Source organism: Scyliorhinus torazame, chromosome 22 (assembly GCF_047496885.1).
Source record: "Scyliorhinus torazame isolate Kashiwa2021f chromosome 22, sScyTor2.1, whole genome shotgun sequence".
Classification (NCBI taxonomy): domain Eukaryota; kingdom Metazoa; phylum Chordata; class Chondrichthyes; order Carcharhiniformes; family Scyliorhinidae; genus Scyliorhinus; species Scyliorhinus torazame.
Window position 1 is genome coordinate 6,659,035 of NC_092728.1, and position 25,833 is coordinate 6,684,867.

General features: G+C 59.0%; 1 pseudogene; it reads right to left on the reverse strand.

Annotated features, from left to right (window-relative positions):
* Positions 1–348: 348 nt before the first annotated feature.
* Positions 349–25,833, reverse strand: part of LOC140399414 (ETS domain-containing protein Elk-3 pseudogene) — a 35,039-nt pseudogene continuing 9,554 nt past the window's right edge.

Here is a 25,833-nt window from a genome sequence, read left to right on the forward strand (position 1 = left end):
TCCCCCTGGTGTCCCTGCACCCTGGGGCCCTCCCCCTGGTGTCCCTGCTCCGTGGGGCCCACCCCCTGGTGTCCCTGCACCGTGGGACCCTCCCCCTGGTGTCCCTGCACCGTGGGACCCTCTCTCTTGTGTCCCCACACCATTGGACCCTCCCCCTGGTGTCCCTGCACCGTGGGGCCCTCCCCCTGGTGTCCCTGCACCGTGGGACCCTCCCTCTTGTGTCCCCGCGCCGTGGGACCCTCCCCCTGGTGTCCCTGCACCGTGGGACCCTCCCCCTGGTGTCCCTGCACCGTGTGACCCTCCCCCTGGTGTCCCTGCTCCTTGGGGGCCCTCCCCCCACCCCTGGGGTCAGGCAGTGTTGGGGTATTCCCGAATCTGGGTATTCCTGAGTTCACGATGTATCTTTACCTTGTCATAATAGTACCTCAAGGCTCGGCTGAGCTTGTCGTAGTTCATATTGGTCTTGTTTTTGCGCAGTCCCCACAGTCGAGCGACCTTCTCTGCGTCCAGCAGTTTGAACTCGCCCAGGTTGGACGTCCAGGTGATCAGATCCTCACTTTGTTTCTCCTCCAGAAGCTGCAGCAGGAACTGCCAGAGGGTCACTGAGGGATCCATCACTGCCCGGGGCAAAAACACCCCCGTCAGCCCAGAGTGTTCACCCCGACACACACCCTCATACACACCCTCACCCCCCCCACACACACACCCTCACACACACCCTCACACACACCCACACACACACTGCCCGGGGCAAAAACACCCCCGTCAGCCCAGAGTGTTCACCCCGACACACACCCTCACCCCCCCACACACACACCCTCACACACACCCTCACACACACCCACACACACACCCACACACACACTGCCCGGGGCAAAAACACCCCCGTCAGCCCAGAGTGTTCACCCCGACACACACCCTCATACACACCCTCACCCCCCCACACACACACCCTCACACACACCCTCACACACACCCACACACACACCCTCACACACACCCACACACACACCCTCACACACACCCTCACCCCCCCCACACACACACCCTCACACACACCCTCACCCCCCCACACACACACCCTCACACACACCCTCACACACACCCACACACACACCCTCACACACACCCACACACACACCCTCACACATACCCACACACACACTGCCCGGGGCAAAAACACCCCCGTCAGCCCAGAGTGTTCACCCCGACACACACCCTCATACACACCCGCACCCCCCCCACACACACACCCTCACACACACCCTCACACACACCCACACACACACTGCCCGGGGCAAAAACACCCCCGTCAGCCCAGAGTGTTCACCCCGACACACACCCTCATACACACCCTCACCCCCCCACACACACACCCTCATACACACCCTCACCCCCCCCACACACACACCCTCACACACACCCTCACACACACCCACACACACACTGCCCGGGGCAAAAACACCCCCGTCAGCCCATAGTGTTCACCCCGACACACACCCTCATACACACCCTCACCCCCCCCACACACACACCCTCACACACACCCTCACACACTCCCTCACACACACTGCCCGGGGCAAAAACACCCCCGTCAGCCCATAGTGTTCACCCCGACACACACCCTCATACACACCCTCACCCCCCCACACACACACCCTCATACACACCCTCACCCCCCCCACACACACACCCTCACACACACACCCACACACACACTGCCCGGGGCAAAAACACCCCCGTCAGCCCATAGTGTTCACCCCGACACACACCCTCACACACACCCTCACACACACCCTCCCCCCCCCACACACACCCTCACACACACCCTCACACACACTGCCCGGGGCAAAAACACCCCCGTCAGCCCAGAGTGTTCACCCCGACACACACCCTCACACACACCCTCACACACACCCTCCCCCCCCCCACACACACCCTCACACACACCCTCACACACACTGCCCGGGGCAAAAACACCCCCGTCAGCCCAGAGTGTTCACCCCGACACACACCCTCATACACACCCTCACCCCCCCCACACACACACCCTCACACACACCCTCACACACACTGCCCGGGGCAAAAACACCCCCGTCAGCCCAGAGTGTTCACCCCGACACACACCCTCATACACACCCTCACACCCCCCACACACACACCCTCACACTCACCCTCACACACACCCACACACACACACTCACACACACCCTCACACACACCCTCACACCCCCCACACACACACCCTCACACACACCCTCACACACACCCTCACACTCACCCTCACACTCAACCTCACACACACCCACACACACACCCCCACACACTCCCCCACACACACGCCCTCACACACACCCTCACACACACACCCACATACACACCCCCACACACACACCTTCACACACACCCGCACTCACACCCTCACACCCCTCCTCACACACACCCTCACACACTCCTTCACACACACTGCCCAGGGAAAAAACACCCCCGTCAGCCCAGAGTGTTCACCCCGACACACACCCTCACACACACTCTCACACCCCCCCACACACACACCCTCACACACTCCCTCACACACACTGCCCGGGGCAAAAACACCCCCGTCAGCCCAGAGTGTTCACCCCGACACAAACCCTCACACATCCCCACACACACACCCTCACACCCCCCCCACACACCCTCACATCACTGCCCCGGGGCAAAAACACCCCCGTCAGCCCAGCGTGTTCACCCCAACACACACTCACACCCCCCCCCACACACACACACCCACACACACCCTCACCCCCCCACCGCACACACACACCCTCACACACTCCCTCACAGTCACTGCCCGGGGCAAAAACACCCCCGTCAGCCCAGAATGTTCACCTCGACACACACCCTCACACACACCCTCACACACACACCCTCACACACACACCCTCACACCCCCCCACACACCCTCACACACCCCCACACACACCCTCACACACTCCCTCACACACTCCCTCACACACACTGCCCGGGGCAAAAACACCCCCGTCAGCCCAGAATGTTCACCCCGACACACACCCTCACACACACCCTCACACACACCCTCACACACACCCTCACACACACACTCACACACTCCCTCACAGTCACTGTCCGGGACAAAAACACCCCCGTCAGCCCAGAATGTTCACCCCGACACACACCCTCACACACACCCTCATAACCCCCCCACACACACACGCTCACACACACCCTCACCCTCACACACACCCTTAAACCCCCCCCACACACACCCTCACACACTCCCTCACAGTCACTGCCCAGGGCAAAAACACCCCCGTTAGCCCAGAGTGTTCACCCCGACACACACCCTCACACACACCCTCCCCCCCACACACACACCCTCCCCCCCACACACACACCCTCACACCCCCCCACACACACACCCTCACACCCCCGCGCACACACACCCTCACACACACCCTCCCCCCCACACACACACCCTCACACACACACCCTCACACCCCCCCACACACACCCTCACACCCCCCCCACACACACACCCTCACACACCCTCCCCCCCCACACACACACTCCCTCACACACACCCTCACACACACCCACACACACACTGCCCGGGGCAAAAACACCCCCCGTCAGCCCAGAGTGTTCACCCCGACACACACCCTCACACACACCCTCATAACCCCCCCACACACACACCCTCACACACACCCTCACACACACCCTCACACACACCCTCACACACACACCCTCACACACACACCCTCACACACACCCTCACACACACACCCTCACACCCCCCCACACACACCCTCACACCCCCCCCACACACACACACTCACACACACCCTCCCCCCCCCACACACACACACACCCTCACACACACCCTCACACACACACCCTCATACACTCCCTCACACACACTGCCCGGGGCAAAAACACCCCCCGTCAGCCCAGAGTGTTCACCCCGACACACACCCTCACACACTCCCTCACACACACCCACACACACACACCCACACACACACACCCACACACACACCCTCACACACTCCCTCACACACACTGCCCGGGGCACGTCAGCCCAGAGTGTTCACCCGACACACACCCTCACACCCACCCCACACACACACCCCCACACACTCCCTCACACACACCCTCACACCCCCCCACACACACACCCTCACACACCCCCTCCCCCCCCACACACACACTCCCTCACACACACCCTCACACACACCCACACACACACTGCCCGGGGCAAAAACACCCCCCGTCAGCCCAGAGTGTTCACCCCGACACACACCCTCACACACACCCTCATAACCCCCCCACACACACACCCTCACACACACCCTCACACACACCCTCACACACACCCTCACACACACACCCTCACACACACACCCTCACACACACACCCCCACACACTCCCTCACACACACCCTCACACCCCCCCACACACACACCCTCACACACCCCCTCCCCCCCCACACACACACTCCCTCACACACACCCTCACACACACCCACACACACACTGCCCGGGGCAAAAACACCCCCCGTCAGCCCAGAGTGTTCACCCCGACACACACCCTCACACACACCCTCATAACCCCCCCACACACACACCCTCACACACACCCTCACACACACCCTCACACACACCCTCACACACACACCCTCACACACACACCCTCACACACACACCCTCACACACACCCTCACACACACACCCTCACACACCCCCACACACACCCTCACACCCCCCCCACACACACACACTCACACACACCCTCCCCCCCCCACACACACACACACCCTCACACACACCCTCACACACACACCCTCATACACTCCCTCACACACACTGCCCGGGGCAAAAACACCCCCCGTCAGCCCAGAGTGTTCACCCCGACACACACCCTCACACACTCCCTCACACACACCCACACACACACACCCACACACACACACCCACACACACACCCTCACACACTCCCTCACACACACTGCCCGGGGCACGTCAGCCCAGAGTGTTCACCCGACACACACCCTCACACCCACCCCACACACACACCCCCACACACTCCCTCACACACACCCTCACACCCCCCCACACACACACCCTCACACACCCCCTCACACACACTGCCCGGGGCTAAAATACCCCCGTCAACGCAGAGTGTTCACCCCGACACACATCCTCACCCCCCTCCCACACACACCCTCACACACACCCCCACACACACACCCTCACCCCCCCCACACACACACCCTCACACACACACCCTCACACCCACCCTCACACACCCCCACACACACACCCTCACACACTCTCTCACACACACTGCCCGGGGCAAAAACACCCCCGTCAGCCCAGAGTGTTCACCCTCACACACACCCTCACACACTCCCTCACACACACCCTCACACACACACCCTCACACACACACCCTCACACACACACCCTCACACACACCCTCACACACACCCCCACACACACACCCTCACACACTCCCTCACAGTCACTGCCTGGGGCAAAAACACCCCCGTCAGCCCAGAGTGTTCACCCTCACACACACACACACCCTCACACACACACACACACACACACTCCCCCACACACACACCCTCACACACACGCACTGCCCGGGGCAAAAATACCCCCGTCAGCGCAGAGTGTTCACCCCTCCACCCCCCTCACACACACACCCTGACACACACACCCTGACACACACACATACACACTGACACACACACACCCTGACACACACACCCTGACACACACACATACACACCCTGACACATACACACACAGATACACACACACACACAGACACACACCCTGACACACACACACACCCAGCTGAGAGTTCCAGCAGGAAGCGACCTCAGCTATGTTCACTATTATCACTCTCTCGCTCTACCCACTACCTCTCCTATCTTTCCCTCATGCTATCTCTCCACACCTTGTTCTCTCTATCTCTATCCCTCCCATCTATCTTTCTTTCACTCCCTTGCTCGCTTCCTCCGTCATTCTCTCGTTATTCCTCTCCCCACCTTGTGCTCTCTTTCCCTCCCTTTCCTATCCTCTCCTACTCTGTATCACTCTCTCTCACTCCCTCCGTCACTCTCCCTTTCTCTCCCCCTCACTCCCTCCGTCACTCTCCCTTTCTCTCCCCCTCACTCCCTCCCTCCCTCTCTCTTCCTCTCTCCCCCTCCCTCCCTCCCGCTCTCCCACACCCCCTCCCCCCTCCCTCACTCTCTTCCCCTCCCTCCCTCTCTCCCACACCCCCTCCCCCCTCCCTCACTCTCTTCCCCTCCCTCCCTCTCTCTCTCCCACACCCCCTCCCCCCTCCCTCACTCTCTTCCCCTCCCTCCCTCTCTCTCTCCCACACCCCCTCCCCCCTCCCTCACTCTCTTCCCCTCCCTCCCTCTCTCTTCCTCTCTCCCCCTCCCTCCCTTCCCCTCCCTCTCTCTCTCCCACACCCCCTCCCTCCCTCGCTCTCTTCCCCTCCCTCCCTCTCTCTTCCTCTCACCCCCTCCCTCTCTTCCCCTTTCTCCCCCTCTCTCTCTCTTCCCCTTTCTCCCCCCCTCTCTCTCCCTATCTCTCCATCACTCTCCCCCTCCCTCTCTCCTCCCTCTTTCTCTTTTTCTCTCCCACTACCCCTCTCTCTCCCTCCTTCCCTCTATTTCCATTTCTTTCTCTCTCCCTCTCGCTCTCCAACCCTCTCTCTCACTCCCTCTCTCTCTCGATCTCTCTCCCTCCTCTCCCTCACGCTCTCTCACTCTGCCTATCCTCTCTCTCTCTCCTCCTCTATCCCTCAGGTGAGAGGGAAGTGGGACACAATCTCTGCCCATTCTGTTCTCACCCTCAGTCACATCCCCGAGTCCTTTCCCTGCTCAAACTGAACAGAGCCTCACATTGAACCAGCTCCAAACACAGAGAATGATTCACTGAAAAACACTCCCACACATTCAGGGCTCCCTCGTTCTCCTCTTCCCGGCAGCTCACCCAATGGGTGTCATTCAAATCTGTGTCACCCAGCTGTGAACTCATTCACTATCACCTCCTCCAGCCCCTACACCCCTCCCTATCTCTGTAACCTCGTCCAGCCCCTACAACCCTCCCTATCTCTGTAACCTCCTCCAGCACCTACACCCTCCCTATCTCTGTAACCTCCTCCAGCCCCGACGCCCCTCCCTATCTCTGTAACCATCCTCCAGCCCCTACACCCCTCCCTATCTCTGTAACCTCCTCCAGCCCCTACACCCCTCCCTATCCCTGTAACCTCCTCCAGCCCCTACACCCCTCCCCATCTCTGTAACCTCCTCCAGCCCCTACACCCCTCCCTATCTCCGTAACCTCCTCCAGCCCCTACACCCCTCCCTATCCCTGTAACCTCATCCAACCCCAACAACCCTGCCTATCTCTGTAACCTCCTCCAGCCCCTACACCCCTCCCTATCTCTGTAACCTCCTCCAGCCCCTACACCCCTCCCTATCTCTGTAACCTCCTCCAGCCCCTACACCCCTCCCTAGCTCTGTAACCTCCTCCAACCCCAACACCCCTCCCTATCCCTGTAACCTCCTCCAACCCCAACAACCCTGCCTATCTCTGGAACCTCCTCCAGCCCCTACACCCCTCCCTACCCCTGTAACCTCCTCCAGCCCCTACACCCTCCCTATCTCTGTAACCTCCTCCAGCCCTGACACCCCTCCCTATCTCTGTAACCTCCTCCAGCCCCTACAACCCTCCCTATCTCTGTCACCTCCTCCAGCCCCTACACCCCTCCCTATCTCTGTAACCTCCTCCAGCCCCTACACCCCTCCCTATCCCTGTAACCTCCTCCAACCCCAACAAACCTGCCTATCTCTGTAACCTCCTCCAGCCCCTACACCCCTCCCTATCCCTGTAACCTCCTCCAGCCCCTACACCCCTCCCTATCTCTGTAACCTCCTCCAGCCCCTACACCCCTCCCTATCTCTGTAACCTCCTCCAGCCCCTACACCCCTCCCTATCTCTGTAACCTACTCCAGCCCCTACACCCCTCCCTATCTCTGTAACCTCCTCCAGCCCCTACACCCCTCCCTATCTCTGTAACCTCCTCCAGCCCTGACACCCCTCCCTATCTCTGTAACCTCCTCCAGCCCCTACAACCCTCCCTATCTCTGTCACCTCCTCCAGCCCCGACACCCCTCCCTATCTCTGTAACCTCCTCCAGCCCCTACACCCCTCCCTATCCCTGTAACCTCCTCCAACCCCAACAAACCTGCCTATCTCTGTAACCTCCTCCAGCCCCTACACCCCTCCCTATCCCTGTAACCTCCTCCAGCCCCTACACCCCTCCCTATCTCTGTAACCTCCTCCAGCCCCTACACCCCTCCCTATCTCTGTAACCTCCTCCAGCCCCTACACCCCTCCCTATCTCTGTAACCTCCTCCAGCCCCTACACCCCTCCCTATCTCTGTAACCTCCTCCAGCCCCTACACCCCTCCCTATCTCTGTAACCTCCTCCAACCCCAACACCCCTCCCTATCCCTGTAACCTCCTCCAACCCCAACAACCCTGCCTATCTCTGTAACCTCCTCCAGCCCCTACACCCCTCCCTATCCCTCTAACCTCCTCCAGCCCCTACACCCTCCCTATCTCTGTAACCTCCTCCAGCCCCTTACACCCCTCCCTATCTCTGTAACCTCCTCCAGCCCCTACACCCCTCCCTATCTCTGTAACCTCCTCCAGCCCCTACACCCCTCCCTATCTCTGTAACCTCCTCCAACCCCAACACCCCTCCCTATCCCTGTAACCTCCTCCAACCCCAACAACCCTGCCTATCTCTGGAACCTCCTCCAGCCCCTACACCCCTCCCTACCCCTGTAACCTCCTCCAGCCCCTACACCCTCCCTATCTCTGTAACCTCCTCCAGCCCTGACACCCCTCCCTATCTCTGTAACCTCCTCCAGCCCCTACAACCCTCCCTATCTCTGTCACCTCCTCCAGCCCCTACACCCCTCCCTATCTCTGTAACCTCCTCCAGCCCCTACACCCCTCCCTATCCCTGTAACCTCCTCCAACCCCAACAAACCTGCCTATCTCTGTAACCTCCTCCAGCCCCTACACCCCTCCCTATCCCTGTAACCTCCTCCAGCCCCTACACCCCTCCCTATCTCTGTAACCTCCTCCAGCCCCTACACCCCTCCCTATCTCTGTAACCTCCTCCAGCCCCTACACCCCTCCCTATCTCTGTAACCTCCTCCAGCCCCTACACCCCTCCCTATCTCTGTAACCTCCTCCAGCCCCTACACCCCTCCCTATCTCTGTAACCTCCTCCAGCCCTGACACCCCTCCCTATCTCTGTAACCTCCTCCAGCCCCTACAACCCTCCCTATCTCTGTCACCTCCTCCAGCCCCGACACCCCTCCCTATCTCTGTAACCTCCTCCAGCCCCTACACCCCTCCCTATCCCTGTAACCTCCTCCAACCCCAACAAACCTGCCTATCTCTGTAACCTCCTCCAGCCCCTACACCCCTCCCTATCCCTGTAACCTCCTCCAGCCCCTACACCCCTCCCTATCTCTGTAACCTCCTCCAGCCCCTACACCCCTCCCTATCTCTGTAACCTCCTCCAGCCCCTACACCCCTCCCTATCTCTGTAACCTCCTCCAGCCCCTACACCCCTCCCTATCTCTGTAACCTCCTCCAGCCCCTACACCCCTCCCTATCTCTGTAACCTCCTCCAACCCCAACACCCCTCCCTATCCCTGTAACCTCCTCCAACCCCAACAACCCTGCCTATCTCTGTAACCTCCTCCAGCCCCTACACCCCTCCCTATCCCTGTAACCTCCTCCAGCCCCTACACCCTCCCTATCTCTGTAACCTCCTCCAGCCCCTTACACCCCTCCCTATCTCTGTAACCTCCTCCAGCCCTTCACCCCTCCCTATCTCTGTAACCTCCTCCAGCCCCTACACCCCTCCCTATCTCTGTAACCTCCTCCAACCCCAACACCCCTCCCTATCCCTGTAACCTCCTCCAACCCCAACAACCCTGCCTATCTCTGGAACCTCCTCCAGCCCCTACACCCCTCCCTATCCCTGTAACTTCCTCCAACCCCTACATCCCCACCCTATCTCTGTAACCTCCTCCAGCCCCTACACTCCCTCCCTATCTCTGTAACATCCTCCAGCCCCTACACCCTCCCTATCTCTGTAACCTCCTCCAGCCCCTACACCCTCCCTATCTCTGTAACCTCCTCCAGCCCCTACACCCTCCCTATCTCTGTAACCTCCTCCAGCCCCTACACCCCTCATCTCTGTAACATCCTCCAGACCATACACCCATCCCTATCTCTGTAACCTCCTCCAGCCCCTACACCACTCCCTATCTCTGTAACCTCCTCCAGCCCCTACACCCCTCCCTATCTCTGTAACCTCCTCCAGGACCTACACCCTCCCTATCTCTGTAACCTCCTCCAGCCCCGACGCCCCTCCCTATCTCTGTAACCATCCTCCAGCCCCTACACCCCTCCCTATCTCTGTAACCTCCTCCAGCCCCTACACCCCTCCCTATCTCTGTAACCTCCTCCAGCCCCTACACCCCTCCCTATCTCTGTAACCATCCTCCAGCCCCTACACCCCTCCCTATCTCTGTAACCTCCTCCAGCCCCTACACCCCTCCCTATCTCTGTAACCTCCTCCAGCCCCTACACCCCTCCCTATCTCTGTAACCTCCTCCAGCCCCTACACCCCTCCCTATCTCTGTAACCTCCTCCAGCCCCTACACCCCTCCCTATCTTTGTAACCTCCTCCAACCCCAACACCCCTCCCTATCCCTGTAACCTCCTCCAACCCCAACAACCCTGCCTATCTCTGTAACCTCCTCCAGCCCCTACACCCCTCCCTATCCCTGTAACCTCCTCCAGCCCCTACACCCTCCCTATCTCTGTAACCTCCTCCAGCCCTTACACCCCTCCCTATCTCTGTAACCTCCTCCAGCCCCTACACCCCTCCCTATCTCTGTAACCTCCTCCAGCCCCTACACCCCTCCCTATCTCTGTAACCTCCTCCAACCCCAACACCCCTCCCTATCCCTGTAACCTCCTCCAACCCCAACAACCCTGCCTATCTCTGGAACCTCCTCCAGCCCCTACACCCCTCCCTATCCCTGTAACCTCCTCCAGCCCCTACACCCTCCCTATCTCTGTAACCTCCTCCAGCCCCTACACCCCTCCCTATCTCTGTAACCTCCTCCAGCCCCTACACCCCTCCCGATCTCTGTAACCTCCTCCAGCCCCTACACCCCTCCCTATCTCTGTCACCTCCTCCAGCCCCTACACCCCTCCCTATCTCTGTAACCTCCTCCAGCCCCTACACCCCTCCCTATCTCTGTCACCTCCTCCAGCCCCTACACCCCTCCCTATCTCTGTAACCTCCTCCAGCCCCTACACCCCTCCCTATCCCTGTAACCTCCTCCAACCCCAACAAACCTGCCTATCTCTGTAACCTCCTCCAGCCCCTACACCCCTCCCTATCCCTGTAACCTCCTCCAGCCCCTACACCCCACCCTATCTCTGTAACCTCCTCCAGCCCCTACACCCCTCCCTATCTCTGTAACCTCCTCCAGCCCCTACACCCCTCCCTATCTCTGTAACCTCCTCCAGCCCCTACACCACTCCCTATCTCTGTAACCTCCTCCAGCCCCTACACCCCTCCCTATCTCTGTAACATCCTCCAGCCCTGACACCCCTCCCTATCTCTGTAACCTCCTCCAGCCCCTACAACCCTCCCTATCTCTGTCACCTCCTCCAGCCCCGACACCCCTCCCTATCTCTGTAACCTCCTCCAGCCCCTACACCCCTCCCTATCCCTGTAACCTCCTCCAACCCCAACAAACCTGCCTATCTCTGTAACCTCCTCCAGCCCCTACACCCCTCCCTATCCCTGTAACCTCCTCCAGCCCCTACACCCCTCCCTATCTCTGTAACCTCCTCCAGCCCCTACACCCCTCCCTATCTCTGTAACCTCCTCCAGCCCCTACACCCCTCCCTATCTCTGTAACCTCCTCCAGCCCCTACACCCCTCCCTATCTCTGTAACCTCCTCCAGCCCCTACACCCCTCCCTATCTCTGTAACCTCCTCCAACCCCAACACCCCTCCCTATCCCTGTAACCTCCTCCAACCCCAACAACCCTGCCTATCTCTGTAACCTCCTCCAGCCCCTACACCCCTCCCTATCCCTGTAACCTCCTCCAGCCCCTACACCCTCCCTATCTCTGTAACCTCCTCCAGCCCCTTACACCCCTCCCTATCTCTGTAACCTCCTCCAGCCCCTACACCCCTCCCTATCTCTGTAACCTCCTCCAGCCCCTACACCCCTCCCTATCTCTGTAACCTCCTCCAACCCCAACACCCCTCCCTATCCCTGTAACCTCCTCCAACCCCAACAACCCTGCCTATCTCTGGAACCTCCTCCAGCCCCTACACCCCTCCCTACCCCTGTAACCTCCTCCAGCCCCTACACCCTCCCTATCTCTGTAACCTCCTCCAGCCCTGACACCCCTCCCTATCTCTGTAACCTCCTCCAGCCCCTACAACCCTCCCTATCTCTGTCACCTCCTCCAGCCCCTACACCCCTCCCTATCTCTGTAACCTCCTCCAGCCCCTACACCCCTCCCTATCCCTGTAACCTCCTCCAACCCCAACAAACCTGCCTATCTCTGTAACCTCCTCCAGCCCCTACACCCCTCCCTATCCCTGTAACCTCCTCCAGCCCCTACACCCCTCCCTATCTCTGTAACCTCCTCCAGACCCTACACCCCTCCCTATCTCTGTAACCTCCTCCAGCCCCTACACCCCTCCCTATCTCTGTAACCTCCTCCAGCCCCTACACCCCTCCCTATCTCTGTAACCTCCTCCAGCCCCTACACCCCTCCCTATCTCTGTAACCTCCTCCAGCCCTGACACCCCTCCCTATCTCTGTAACCTCCTCCAGCCCCTACAACCCTCCCTATCTCTGTCACCTCCTCCAGCCCCGACACCCCTCCCTATCTCTGTAACCTCCTCCAGCCCCTACACCCCTCCCTATCCCTGTAACCTCCTCCAACCCCAACAAACCTGCCTATCTCTGTAACCTCCTCCAGCCCCTACACCCCTCCCTATCCCTGTAACCTCCTCCAGCCCCTACACCCCTCCCTATCTCTGTAACCTCCTCCAGCCCCTACACCCCTCCCTATCTCTGTAACCTCCTCCAGCCCCTACACCCCTCCCTATCTCTGTAACCTCCTCCAGCCCCTACACCCCTCCCTATCTCTGTAACCTCCTCCAGCCCCTACACCCCGCCCTATCTCTGTAACCTCCTCCAACCCCAACACCCCTCCCTATCCCTGTAACCTCCTCCAACCCCAACAACCCTGCCTATCTCTGTAACCTCCTCCAGCCCCTACACCCCTCCCTATCCCTGTAACCTCCTCCAGCCGCTACACCCTCCCTATCTCTGTAACCTCCTCCAGCCCCTTACACCCCTCCCTATCTCTGTAACCTCCTCCAGCCCCTACACCCCTCCCTATCTCTGTAACCTCCTCCAGCCCCTACACCCCTCCCTATCTCTGTAACCTCCTCCAACCCCAACACCCCTCCCTATCCCTGTAACCTCCTCCAACCCCAACAACCCTGCCTATCTCTGGAACCTCCTCCAGCCCCTACACCCCTCCCTATCCCTGTAACTTCCTCCAGCGCCTACATCCCCACCCTATCTCTGTAACCTCCTCCAGCCCCTACACTCCCTCCCTATCTCTGTAACCTCCTCCAGCCCCTACACCCTCCCTATCTCTGTAACCTCCTCCAGCCCCTACACCCTCCCTATCTCTGTAACCTCCTCCAGCCCCTACACCCTCCCTATCTCTGTAACCTCCTCCAGCCCCTACACCCCTCATCTCTGTAACATCCTCCAGACCATACACCCATCCCTATCTCTGTAACCTCCTCCAGCCCCTACACCACTCCCTATCTCTGTAACCTCCTCCAGCCCCTACACCCCTCCCTATCTCTGTAACCTCCTCCAGCACCTACACCCTCCCTATATCTGTAACCTCCTCCAGCCCCGACGCCCCTCCCTATCTCTGTAACCATCCTCCAGCCCCTACACCACTCCCTATCTCTGTAACCTCCTCCAGCCCCTACACCCCTCCCTATCTCTGTAACCTCCTCCAGCCCCTACACCCCTCCCTATCTCTGTAACCATCCTCCAGCCCCTACACCCCTCCCTATCTCTGTAACCTCCTCCAGCCCCTACACCCCTCCCTATCTCAGTAACCTCCTCCAGCCCCTACACCCCTCCCTATCTCTGTAACCTCCTCCAGCCCCTACACCCCTCCCTATCTCTGTAACCTCCTCCAGCCTCTACACCCCTCCCTATCTTTGTAACCTCCTCCAACCCCAACACCCCTCCCTATCCCTGTAACCTCCTCCAACCCCAACAACCCTGCCTATCTCTGTAACCTCCTCCAGCCCCTACACCCCTCCCTATCCCTGTAACCTCCTCCAGCCCCTACACCCTCCCTATCTCTGTAACCTCCTCCAGCCCTTACACCCCTCCCTATCTCTGTAACCTCCTCCAGCCCCTACACCCCTCCCTATCTCTGTAACCTCCTCCAGCCCCTACACCCCTCCCTATCTCTGTAACCTCCTCCAACCCCAACACCCCTCCCTATCCCTGTAACCTCCTCCAACCCCAACAACCCTGCCTATCTCTGGAACCTCCTCCAGCCCCTACACCCCTCCCTATCCCTGTAACCTCCTCCAGCCCCTACACCCTCCCTATCTCTGTAACCTCCTCCAGCCCCTACACCCCTCCCTATCTCTGTAACCTCCTCCAGCCCCTACACCCCTCCCGATCTCTGTAACCTCCTCCAGCCCCTACACCCCTCCCTATCTCTGTCACCTCCTCCAGCCCCTACACCCCTCCCTATCTCTGTAACCTCCTCCAGCCCCTACACCCCTCCCTATCTCTGTCACCTCCTCCAGCCCCTACACCCCTCCCTATCTCTGTAACCTCCTCCAGCCCCTACACCCCTCCCTATCCCTGTAACCTCCTCCAACCCCAACAAACCTGCCTATCTCTGTAACCTCCTCCAGCCCCTACACCCCTCCCTATCCCTGTAACCTCCTCCAGCCCCTAAACCCCTCCCTCTCTCTGTAACCTCCTCCAGCCCCTACACCCCTCCCTATCTCTGTAACCTCCTCCAGCCCCTACACCCCTCCCTATCTCTGTAACCTCCTCCAGCCCCTACACCCCTCCCTATCTCTGTAACCTCCTCCAGCCCCTACACCCCTCCCTATCTCTGTAACCTGCTCCAGCCCTGACACCCCTCCCTATCTCTGTAACCTCCTCCAGCCCCTACAACCCTCCCTATCTCTGTCACCTCCTCCAGCCCCGACACCCCTCCCTATCTCTGTACCCTCCTCCAGCCCCTACACCCCTCCCTATCCCTGTAACCTCCTCCAACCCCAACAAACCTGCCTATCTCTGTAACCTCCTCCAGCCCCTACACCCCTCCCTATCCCTGTAACCTCCTCCAGCCCCTACACCCCTCCCTATCTCTGTAACCTCCTCCAGCCCCTACACCCCTCCCTATCTCTGTAACCTCCTCCAGCCCCTACACCCCTCCCTATCTCTGTAACCTCCTCCAGCCCCTACACCCCTCCCTATCTCTGTAACCTCCTCCAGCCCCTACACCTCTCCCTATCTCTGTAACCTCCTCCAACCCCAACACCCCTCCCTATCCCTGTAACCTCCTCCAACCCCAACAACCCTGCCTATCTCTGTAACCTCCTCCAGCCCCTACACCCCTCCCTATCCCTGTAACCTCCTCCAGCCCCTACACCCTCCCTATCTCTGTAACCTCCTCCAGCCCTTACACCCCTCCCTATCTCTGTAACCTCCTCCAGCCCCTACACCCCTCCCTATCTCTGTAACCTCCTCCAGCCCCTACACCCCTCCCTATCTCTGTAACCTCCTCCAACCCCAACACCCCTCCCTATCCCTGTAACCTCCTCCAACCCCAACAACCCTGCCTATCTCTGGAACCTCCTCCAGCCCCTACACCCCTCCCTATCCCTGTAACCTCCTCCAGCCCCTACACCCTCAGTATATCTGTAACTTCCTCCAGCCCCTACATCCCCACCCTATCTCTGTAACCTCCTCCAGCCCCTACACTCCCTCCCTATCTCTGTAACCTCCTCCAGCCCCTACACCCTCCCTATCTCTGTAACCTCCTCCAGCCCCTACACCCTCCCTATCTCTGTAACCTCCTCCAGCCCCTACACCCTCCCTATCTCTGTAACCTCCTCCAGCCCCTACACCCCTCATCTCTGTAACCTCCTCCAGACCATACACCGATCCCTATCTCTGTAACCTCCTCCAGCCCCTACACCACTCCCTATCTCTGTAACCTCCTCCAGCCCCTCCATCCCCACCCTATCTCTGTAACCTACTCCAGCCCCTACACTCCCTCCCTATCTCTGTAACCTCCTCCAGTCCCTATCCCCCTCCCTATATCTGTAACCTCCTCCAGCCCCTACACCCCTCCCTATCCCTGTAACCTCCTCCAGCCCCTACACTCCTCACTATCTCTGTAACCTCCTCCAGCCCCTACACCCCTCACTATCTCTGTAACCTCCTCCAGCCCCTGCACCCTCCCTATCTCTGTAACCTCCTCCAGCCCCTACCCCCCTCCCTATCTCTGTAACCTCCTCCAGCCCCTACACCCTCCCTATCTCCGTACCGTCCAGCCCCTACACCCTCCCTATCTCTGTAACCTCCTCCAGCCCCTACACTCCCTCCCTATCTCTGTAACCTCCTCCAGTCCCTACCCACCTCCCTATATCTGTAACTTCCTCCAGCCCCTACATCCCCACCCTATCTCTGTAACCTCCTCCAGCCCCTACACTCCCTCCCTATCTCTGTAACCTCCTCCAGCCCCTACACTCCCTCCCTATCTCTGTAACCTCCTCCAGTCCCTACACCCTCCCTATCTCTGTAACCTCCTCCAGCCCCTACATCCCCACCCTATCTCTGTAACCTCCTCCAGCCCCTACACTCCCTCCCTATCTCTGTAACCTCCTCCAGTCCCTACCCACCTCCCTATATCTGTAACTTCCTCCAGCCCCTACATCCCCACCCTATCTCTGTAACCTCCTCCAGCCCCTACACTCCCTCCCTATCTCTGTAACCTCCTCCAGCCCCTACACTCCCTCCCTATCTCTGTAACCTCCTCCAGCCCCTACACCCTCCCTATCTCTGTAACCTCCTCCAGCCCCTACACTCCCTCCCTATCTCTGTAACCTCCTCCAGCCCCTACACCCCACCCTATCGGTGTAACCTTCTCCATAACCCTACACCCCTCCCTTTCTCTGTAACCTCCTCCAGTCCCTACCCCCTCCCTATCTCTGTAACCTCCTCCAGCCCCTACACCCCTCCCTATCCCTGTAACCTCCTCCAGCCCCTACACCCCTCCCTATCTCTGTAACCTCCTCCAGCCCCTACACCCCACCCTATCTCTGTAACCTCCTCCAGCCCCTACACACTATCTCTGTACCCTCCAGCCCCTACACCCTCCCTATCTCTGTAACCTCCTCCAGCCCCTACACCCCTCCCTATCTCTGAAACCTCCTCCAGCCCCGACACCCCTCCCTATCTCTGCAACCTCCTCCAGCCCTGATACCCTCCCTATCTCTGTCACCTCCTCCAGCCCCTACACCCCTCCCTATCTCTGTAACTTCCTCCAGTCCCTACAGCCCTCACTATGTCTGTAACCTCCTCCAGCCCCGACACCCCTCCCTATCTCTGTAACCTCTTCCAGCCCCTACACCCCTCCATATCCCTGTAACCTCCTCCAGCCCCTACACCCTTCCCTATCTCTGTAACCTCCTCCAGCCCCTACACCCTCCCTATCTCTGTAACCTCCTCCAGCCCCTATACCACTCCCTATCCCTGTACCCTCCTCCAGCCCAAACACCCCCCCCCGCAATCTCTGTAACATCCTCCAGCACCTACACCCCTCCCTATCTCTGTAACCTCCTCCAGACCCTACACCCTCCCTATCTCTGTAACGTCCTCCAGCCCCCACACCCCTCCCTATCCCTGTAACCTCCTCCAGCCCCTACACTCCTCACTATCTCTGTAACCTCCTCCAGCCCCTACACCCCTCACTATCTCTGTAACCTCCTCCAGCCCCTGCACCCTCCCTATCTCTGTAACCTCCTCCAGCCCCTACCCCCTCCCTATCTCTGTAACCTCCTCCAGCCCCTACACCCTCCCTATCTCCGTACCGTCCAGCCCCTACACCCTCCCTATCTCTGTAACCTCCTCCAGCCCCTACACTCCCTCCCTATCTCTGTAACCTCCTCCAGTCCCTACCCACCTCCCTATATCTGTAACTTCCTCCAGCCCCTACATCCCCACCCTATCTCTGTAACCTCCTCCAGCCCCTACACTCCCTCCCTATCTCTGTAACCTCCTCCAGCCCCTACACTCCCTCCCTATCTCTGTAACCTCCTCCAGTCCCTACACCCTCCCTATCTCTGTAACCTCCTCCAGCCCCTCCATCCCCACCCTATCTCTGTAACCTCCTCCAGCCCCTACACTCCCTCCCTATCTCTGTAACCTCCTCCAGTCCCTACCCACCTCTCCTATATCTGTAACTTCCTCCAGCCCCTACATCCCCACCCTATCTCTGTAACCTCCTCCAGCCCCTACACTCCCTCCCTATCTCTGTAACCTCCTCCAGCCCCTACACTCCCTCCCTATCTCTGTAACCTCCTCCAGCCCCTACACCCTCCCTATCTCTGTAACCTCCTCCAGCCCCTACACTCCCTCCCTATCTCTGTAACCTCCTCCAGCCCCTACACCCCACCCTATCGGTGTAACCTTCTCCATAACCCTACACCCCTCCCTTTCTCTGTAACCTCCTCCAGTCCCTACCCCCACCCTATCTCTGTAACCTCCTCCAGCCCCTACACTCCCTCCCTATCTCTGTAACCTCCTCCAGCCCCTACACTCCCTCCCTATCTCTGTAACCTCCTCCAACCCCAACAACCCTGCCTATCTCTGTAACCTCCTCCAGCCCCTACACCCCTCCCTATCCCTGTAACCTCCTCCAGCCCCTACACCCTCCCTATCTCTGTAACCTCCTCCAGCCCTTACACCCCTCCCTATCTCTGTAACCTCCTCCAGCCCCTACACCCCTCCCTATCTCTGTAACCTCCTCCAGCCCCTACACCCCTCCCTATCTCTGTAACCTCCTCCAACCCCAACACCCCTCCCTATCCCTGTAACCTCCTCCAACCCCAACAACCCTGCCTATCTCTGGAACCTCCTCCAGCCCCTACACCCCTCCCTATCCCTGTAACCTCCTCCAGCCCCTACACCCTCAGTATATCTGTAACTTCCTCCAGCCCCTACATCCCCACCCTATCTCTGTAACCTCCTCCAGCCCCTACACTCCCTCCCTATCTCTGTAACCTCCTCCAGCCCCTACACCCTCCCTATCTCTGTAACCTCCTCCAGCCCCTACACCCTCCCTATCTCTGTAACCTCCTCCAGCCCCTACACCCTCCCTATCTCTGTAACCTCCTCCAGCCCCTACACCCCTCATCTCTGTAACCTCCTCCAGACCATACACCGATCCCTATCTCTGTAACCTCCTCCAGCCCCTACACCACTCCCTATCTCTGTAACCTCCTCCAGCCCCTCCATCCCCACCCTATCTCTGTAACCTACTCCAGCCCCTACACTCCCTCCCTATCTCTGTAACCTCCTCCAGTCCCTATCCCCCTCCCTATATCTGTAACCTCCTCCAGCCCCTACACCCCTCCCTATCCCTGTAACCTCCTCCAGCCCCTACACTCCTCACTATCTCTGTAACCTCCTCCAGCCCCTACCCCCCTCCCTATCTCTGTAACCTCCTCCAGCCCCTACACCCTCCCTATCTCCGTACCGTCCAGCCCCTACACCCTCCCTATCTCTGTAACCTCCTCCAGCCCCTACACTCCCTCCCTATCTCTGTAACCTCCTCCAGTCCCTACCCACCTCCCTATATCTGTAACTTCCTCCAGCCCCTACATCCCCACCCTATCTCTGTAACCTCCTCCAGCCCCTACACTCCCTCCCTATCTGTGTAACCTCCTCCAGCCCCTACACTCCCTCCCTATCTCTGTAACCTCCTCCAGTCCCTACACCCTCCCTATCTCTGTAACCTCCTCCAGCCCCTACATCCCCACCCTATCTCTGTAACCTCCTCCAGCCCCTACACTCCCTCCCTATCTCTGTAACCTCCTCCAGTCCCTACCCACCTCCCTATATCTGTAACTTCCTCCAGCCCCTACATCCCCACCCTATCTCTGTAACCTCCTCCAGCCCCTACACTCCCTCCCTATCTCTGTAACCTCCTCCAGCCCCTACACTCCCTCCCTATCTCTGTAACCTCCTCCAGCCCCTGCACCCTCCCTATCTCTGTAACCTCCTCCAGCCCCTACCCCCCTCCCTATCTCTGTAACCTCCTCCAGCCCCTACACCCTCCCTATCTCCGTACCGTCCAGCCCCTACACCCTCCCTATCTCTGTAACCTCCTCCAGCCCCTACACTCCCTCCCTATCTCTGTAACCTCCTCCAGTCCCTACCCACCTCCCTATATCTGTAACTTCCTCCAGCCCCTACATCCCCACCCTATCTCTGTAACCTCCTCCAGCCCCTACACTCCCTCCCTATCTGTGTAACCTCCTCCAGCCCCTACACTCCCTCCCTATCTCTGTAACCTCCTCCAGTCCCTACACCCTCCCTATCTCTGTAACCTCCTCCAGCCCCTACATCCCCACCCTATCTCTGTAACCTCCTCCAGCCCCTACACTCCCTCCCTATCTCTGTAACCTCCTCCAGTCCCTACCCACCTCCCTATATCTGTAACTTCCTCCAGCCCCTACATCCCCACCCTATCTCTGTAACCTCCTCCAGCCCCTACACTCCCTCCCTATCTCTGTAACCTCCTCCAGCCCCTACACTCCCTCCCTATCTCTGTAACCTCCTCCAGCCCCTACACCCTCCCTATCTCTGTAACCTCCTCCAGCCCCTACACTCCCTCCCTATCTCTGTAACCTCCTCCAGCCCCTACACCCCACCCTATCGGTGTAACCTTCTCCATAACCCTACACCCCTCCCTTTCTCTGTAACCTCCTCCAGTCCCTACCCCCTCCCTATCTCTGTAACCTCCTCCAGCCCCTACACCCCTCCCTATCCCTGTAACCTCCTCCAGCCCCTACACCCCTCCCTATCTCTGTAACCTCCTCCAGCCCCTACACCCCACCCTATCTCTGTAACCTCCTCCAGCCCCTACACACTATCTCTGTACCCTCCAGCCCCTACACCCTCCCTATCTCTGTAACCTCCTCCAGCCCCTACACCCCTCCCTATCTCTGAAACCTCCTCCAGCCCCGACACCCCTCCCTATCTCTGCAACCTCCTCCAGCCCTGATACCCTCCCTATCTCTGTCACCTCCTCCAGCCCCTACACCCCTCCCTATCTCTGTAACTTCCTCCAGTCCCTACAGCCCTCACTATGTCTGTAACCTCCTCCAGCCCCGACACCCCTCCCTATCTCTGTAACCTCTTCCAGCCCCTACACCCCTCCATATCCCTGTAACCTCCTCCAGCCCCTACACCCTTCCCTATCTCTGTAACCTCCTCCAGCCCCTACACCCTCCCTATCTCTGTAACCTCCTCCAGCCCCTATACCACTCCCTATCCCTGTACCCTCCTCCAGCCCAAACACCCCCCCCCGCAATCTCTGTAACATCCTCCAGCACCTACACCCCTCCCTATCTCTGTAACCTCCTCCAGACCCTACACCCTCCCTATCTCTGTAACGTCCTCCAGCCCCTACACCCCTCCCTATCCCTGTAACCTCCTCCAGCCCCTACACTCCTCACTATCTCTGTAACCTCCTCCAGCCCCTACACCCCTCACTATCTCTGTAACCTCCTCCAGCCCCTGCACCCTCCCTATCTCTGTAACCTCCTCCAGCCCCTACCCCCTCCCTATCTCTGTAACCTCCTCCAGCCCCTACACCCTCCCTATCTCCGTACCGTCCAGCCCCTACACCCTCCCTATCTCTGTAACCTCCTCCAGCCCCTACACTCCCTCCCTATCTCTGTAACCTCCTCCAGTCCCTACCCACCTCCCTATATCTGTAACTTCCTCCAGCCCCTACATCCCCACCCTATCTCTGTAACCTCCTCCAGCCCCTACACTCCCTCCCTATCTCTGTAACCTCCTCCAGCCCCTACACTCCCTCCCTATCTCTGTAACCTCCTCCAGTCCCTACACCCTCCCTATCTCTGTAACCTCCTCCAGCCCCTACATCCCCACCCTATCTCTGTAACCTCCTCCAGCCCCTACACTCCCTCCCTATCTCTGTAACCTCCTCCAGTCCCTACCCACCTCTCCTATATCTGTAACTTCCTCCAGCCCCTACATCCCCACCCTATCTCTGTAACCTCCTCCAGCCCCTACACTCCCTCCCTATCTCTGTAACCTCCTCCAGCCCCTACACTCCCTCCCTATCTCTGTAACCTCCTACAGCCCCTACACCCTCCCTATCTCTGTAACCTCCTCCAGCCCCTACACTCCCTCCCTATCTCTGTAACCTCCTCCAGCCCCTACACCCCACCCTATCGGTGTAACCTTCTCCATAACCCTACACCCCTCCCTTTCTCTGTAACCTCCTCCAGTCCCTACCCCCTCCCTATCTCTGTAACCTCCTCCAGCCCCTACACCCCTCCCTATCCCTGTAACCTCCTCCAGCCCCTACACCTCTCCCTATCTCTGTAACCTCCTCCAGCCCCTGCACCCCTCCCTATCTCTGTAACCTCCTCCAGCCCCTACACCCCTCCCTATCTCTGAAACCTCCTCCAGCCCCGACACCCCTCCCTATCTCTGCAACCTCCTCCAGCCCTGATACCCTCCCTATCTCTGTCACCTCCTCCAGCCCCTACACCCCTCCCTATCTCTGTAACTTCCTCCAGTCCCTACAGCCCTCACTATGTCTGTAACCTCCTCCAGCCCCGACACCCCTCCCTATCTCTGTAACCTCTTCCAGCCCCTACACCCCTCCATATCCCTGTAACCTCCTCCAGCCCCTACACCCTTCCCTATCTCTGTAACCTCCTCCAGCCCCTACACCCTCCCTATCTCTGTAACCTCCTCCAGCCCCTATACCACTCCCTATCCCTGTACCCTCCTCCAGCCCAAACACCCCCCCCCAATCTCTGTAACATCCTCCAGCACCTACACCCCTCCCTATCTCTGTAACCTCCTCCAGCCCCTACACCCTCCCTATCTCTGTAACCTCCTCCAGCCCCTACTCCCCTCCCTATCTCTGTAACCTCCTCCAGCCCCTACTCCCCTCCCTATCTCTGTAACCTCCTCCAGCCCCTACACCCTCCTATCTCTGTAACCACCTCCAGTCCCCACAACCCTCCCTATCTGTGTAACCTCCTCCAGCCAATGCACCTCTCCTTATATCTGTAACCTCCTCCAGCTCCGACACCCCTCCCTATCTCTGTAACCACCTCCAGTCCCCACAACCCTCCCTATCTGTGTAACCTCCTCCAGCCAATGCACCTCTCCTTATATCTGTAACCTCCTCCAGCCCCTACAGCCTCCCTATCTCTGTGACCTCCTCCAGTCCCCACAACCCTCCCTATCTGTGTAACCTCCTCCAGCCCCCTACACTCTCCCTGTCTCTGTAACCTCCTCCAGCCCCTACACCCCTCCCTATCTCTGCAATCTCCTCCAGTCCCTGCACCCTCCCTATCTCTGTAACCTCCTCCAGCCCCTACACCCTCCCCATCTCTATAACCTCCTCCAGCCCCAAAACACCCTGTCTCTGTAACCTCCTCCAGCCCCTCTACACCCTCCCTATCTCTGAAACCTCCTTCAGCCCCGACATCCCTCCCTATCTCTATAACCTCCTCCAGTAACCTACATCCTCCCTATCTCTGTAACCTCATCCAGCCCCTACATCCCCTCCCTATCTCTGTAACCTCCTCCAGCCCCTACACCCTCCCTATCTCTGTAACCTCCTCCAGCCCCTACACCCGTCCCTATCTCTGTAACCTCCTCCAGCCCCTTCACCCCTCCCATCTCTGTAACCTCCACCAGCCCCTACACCCCTCCCTATCTCTGTAACCTCGTCCAGCCCCCACACCCCTCCCTACCTCTGCAACCTCCTCCAGCCCCAACACCCCTCCCTATCTCTGTAACCTCGTCCAGCACCTACATCCTCCCTATATCTGTAACCTCCTCCAGCCCCTACACCCCTCCCTATCTCTGTAACCTCCTCCAGCCCCTACCCCCCTCCCTATCTCTGTAACCTCCTCCAGCCCCTACAAACCTCCCTATCCCTGTAACCTCCTCCAGCCCCTACAACCCTCCGTATCTCTGTAACCCCCTCCAGCCCCTACACCCCATATCTCTGTAACCTCCTCCAGCCCCTACAACCCTCCCTATCTCTGTCACCTCCTCCAGCCCCTACACCCTCCCTATCTCTGTAACCTCCTCCAGCCCCTACACCCCATATCTCTGTCACCTCCTCCAGCCCCTACACCCCTCCCTATCTCTGTAACTTCCTCCAGTCCCTACAGCCCTCACTATGTCTGTAACCGCCTCCAGCCCCTAGACCCCTCCCTATCCCTGTAACCTCCTCCAGCCCCGACACCCCTCCCTATCTCTGTAACCTCTTCCAGCCCCTACACCCCTCCATATCCCTGTAACCTCCTCCAGCCCCTACACCCCTCCCTATCTCTGTAACCTCCTCCAGCCCCTACACCCTCCCTATCTCTGTAACCTCCTCCAGCCCCTACACCCTCCCTATCTCTGTGACCTCCTCCAGTCCCCACAACCCTCCCTATCCCTGTAACTTGCTCCAGTCCCCACAACCTTCCCTATCTCTGTAACCTCCTCCAGCCACTACACCCCTCCCTATCTCTCTAACCTCCTCCAGCCCCTACACTCTCCCTTTCTCTGTAAGCTCCTCCAGTCCCTACAATCCTCCCTATCTCTGTAACCTCCTCCAGCCCCTACACTCTCCCTATCTCTGTAACCTCCTCCAACCCCTACAACCCTGCCTATCTCAGTAACCTCCTCCAGCCCCCTACACCCCTCCCTATCTCTGTTATCTCCTCCAGTCCCTACAATCCTCCCTATCGCTGTAACCTTCTCCAGCCACTACACCCCTCCCTATCTCTGTAACCTCCTCCAGCCCCTACACCCCTCCCTATCTCTGTAACCTGCTCCAGCTCCGACACCCCTATCTCTGTAACCTCCTCCAGTCCTAACACCCCTCCGTATCTCCGTACCCTCCAGCCCCTACACCCTCCCTATCTCTGTCACCTCCTACAGCCCCGACACCCTCGCTATCCCTGTAACCTCCTCCAGCCCCAACACACCCTGTCTCTGTAACCTCCTCCAGCCCCTCTACACCCTCCCTATCTCTGTAACCTCCTTCAGTCCCTACATCCCTCCCTATCTCTGTAACCTCCACCAGCACCTACGCCCCTTCCTATCTCTGTAACCTCCTCCAGCCCCTACAACCCTCCGTCTCTGTAACCTCCTCCAGCCAATGCACCCCTCCCTATCACCTCCTCCAGCCCCTACACCCTCCCTATCTCTGTAACCTCCTCCAGCCCTACACCCTCCCTATCTCTGTAACATCCACCAGCCCCTACACCCCTCCCTATCTCCGTAACCTCCTCCAGCCCCTACACCCTCCCTATCTCTGTAA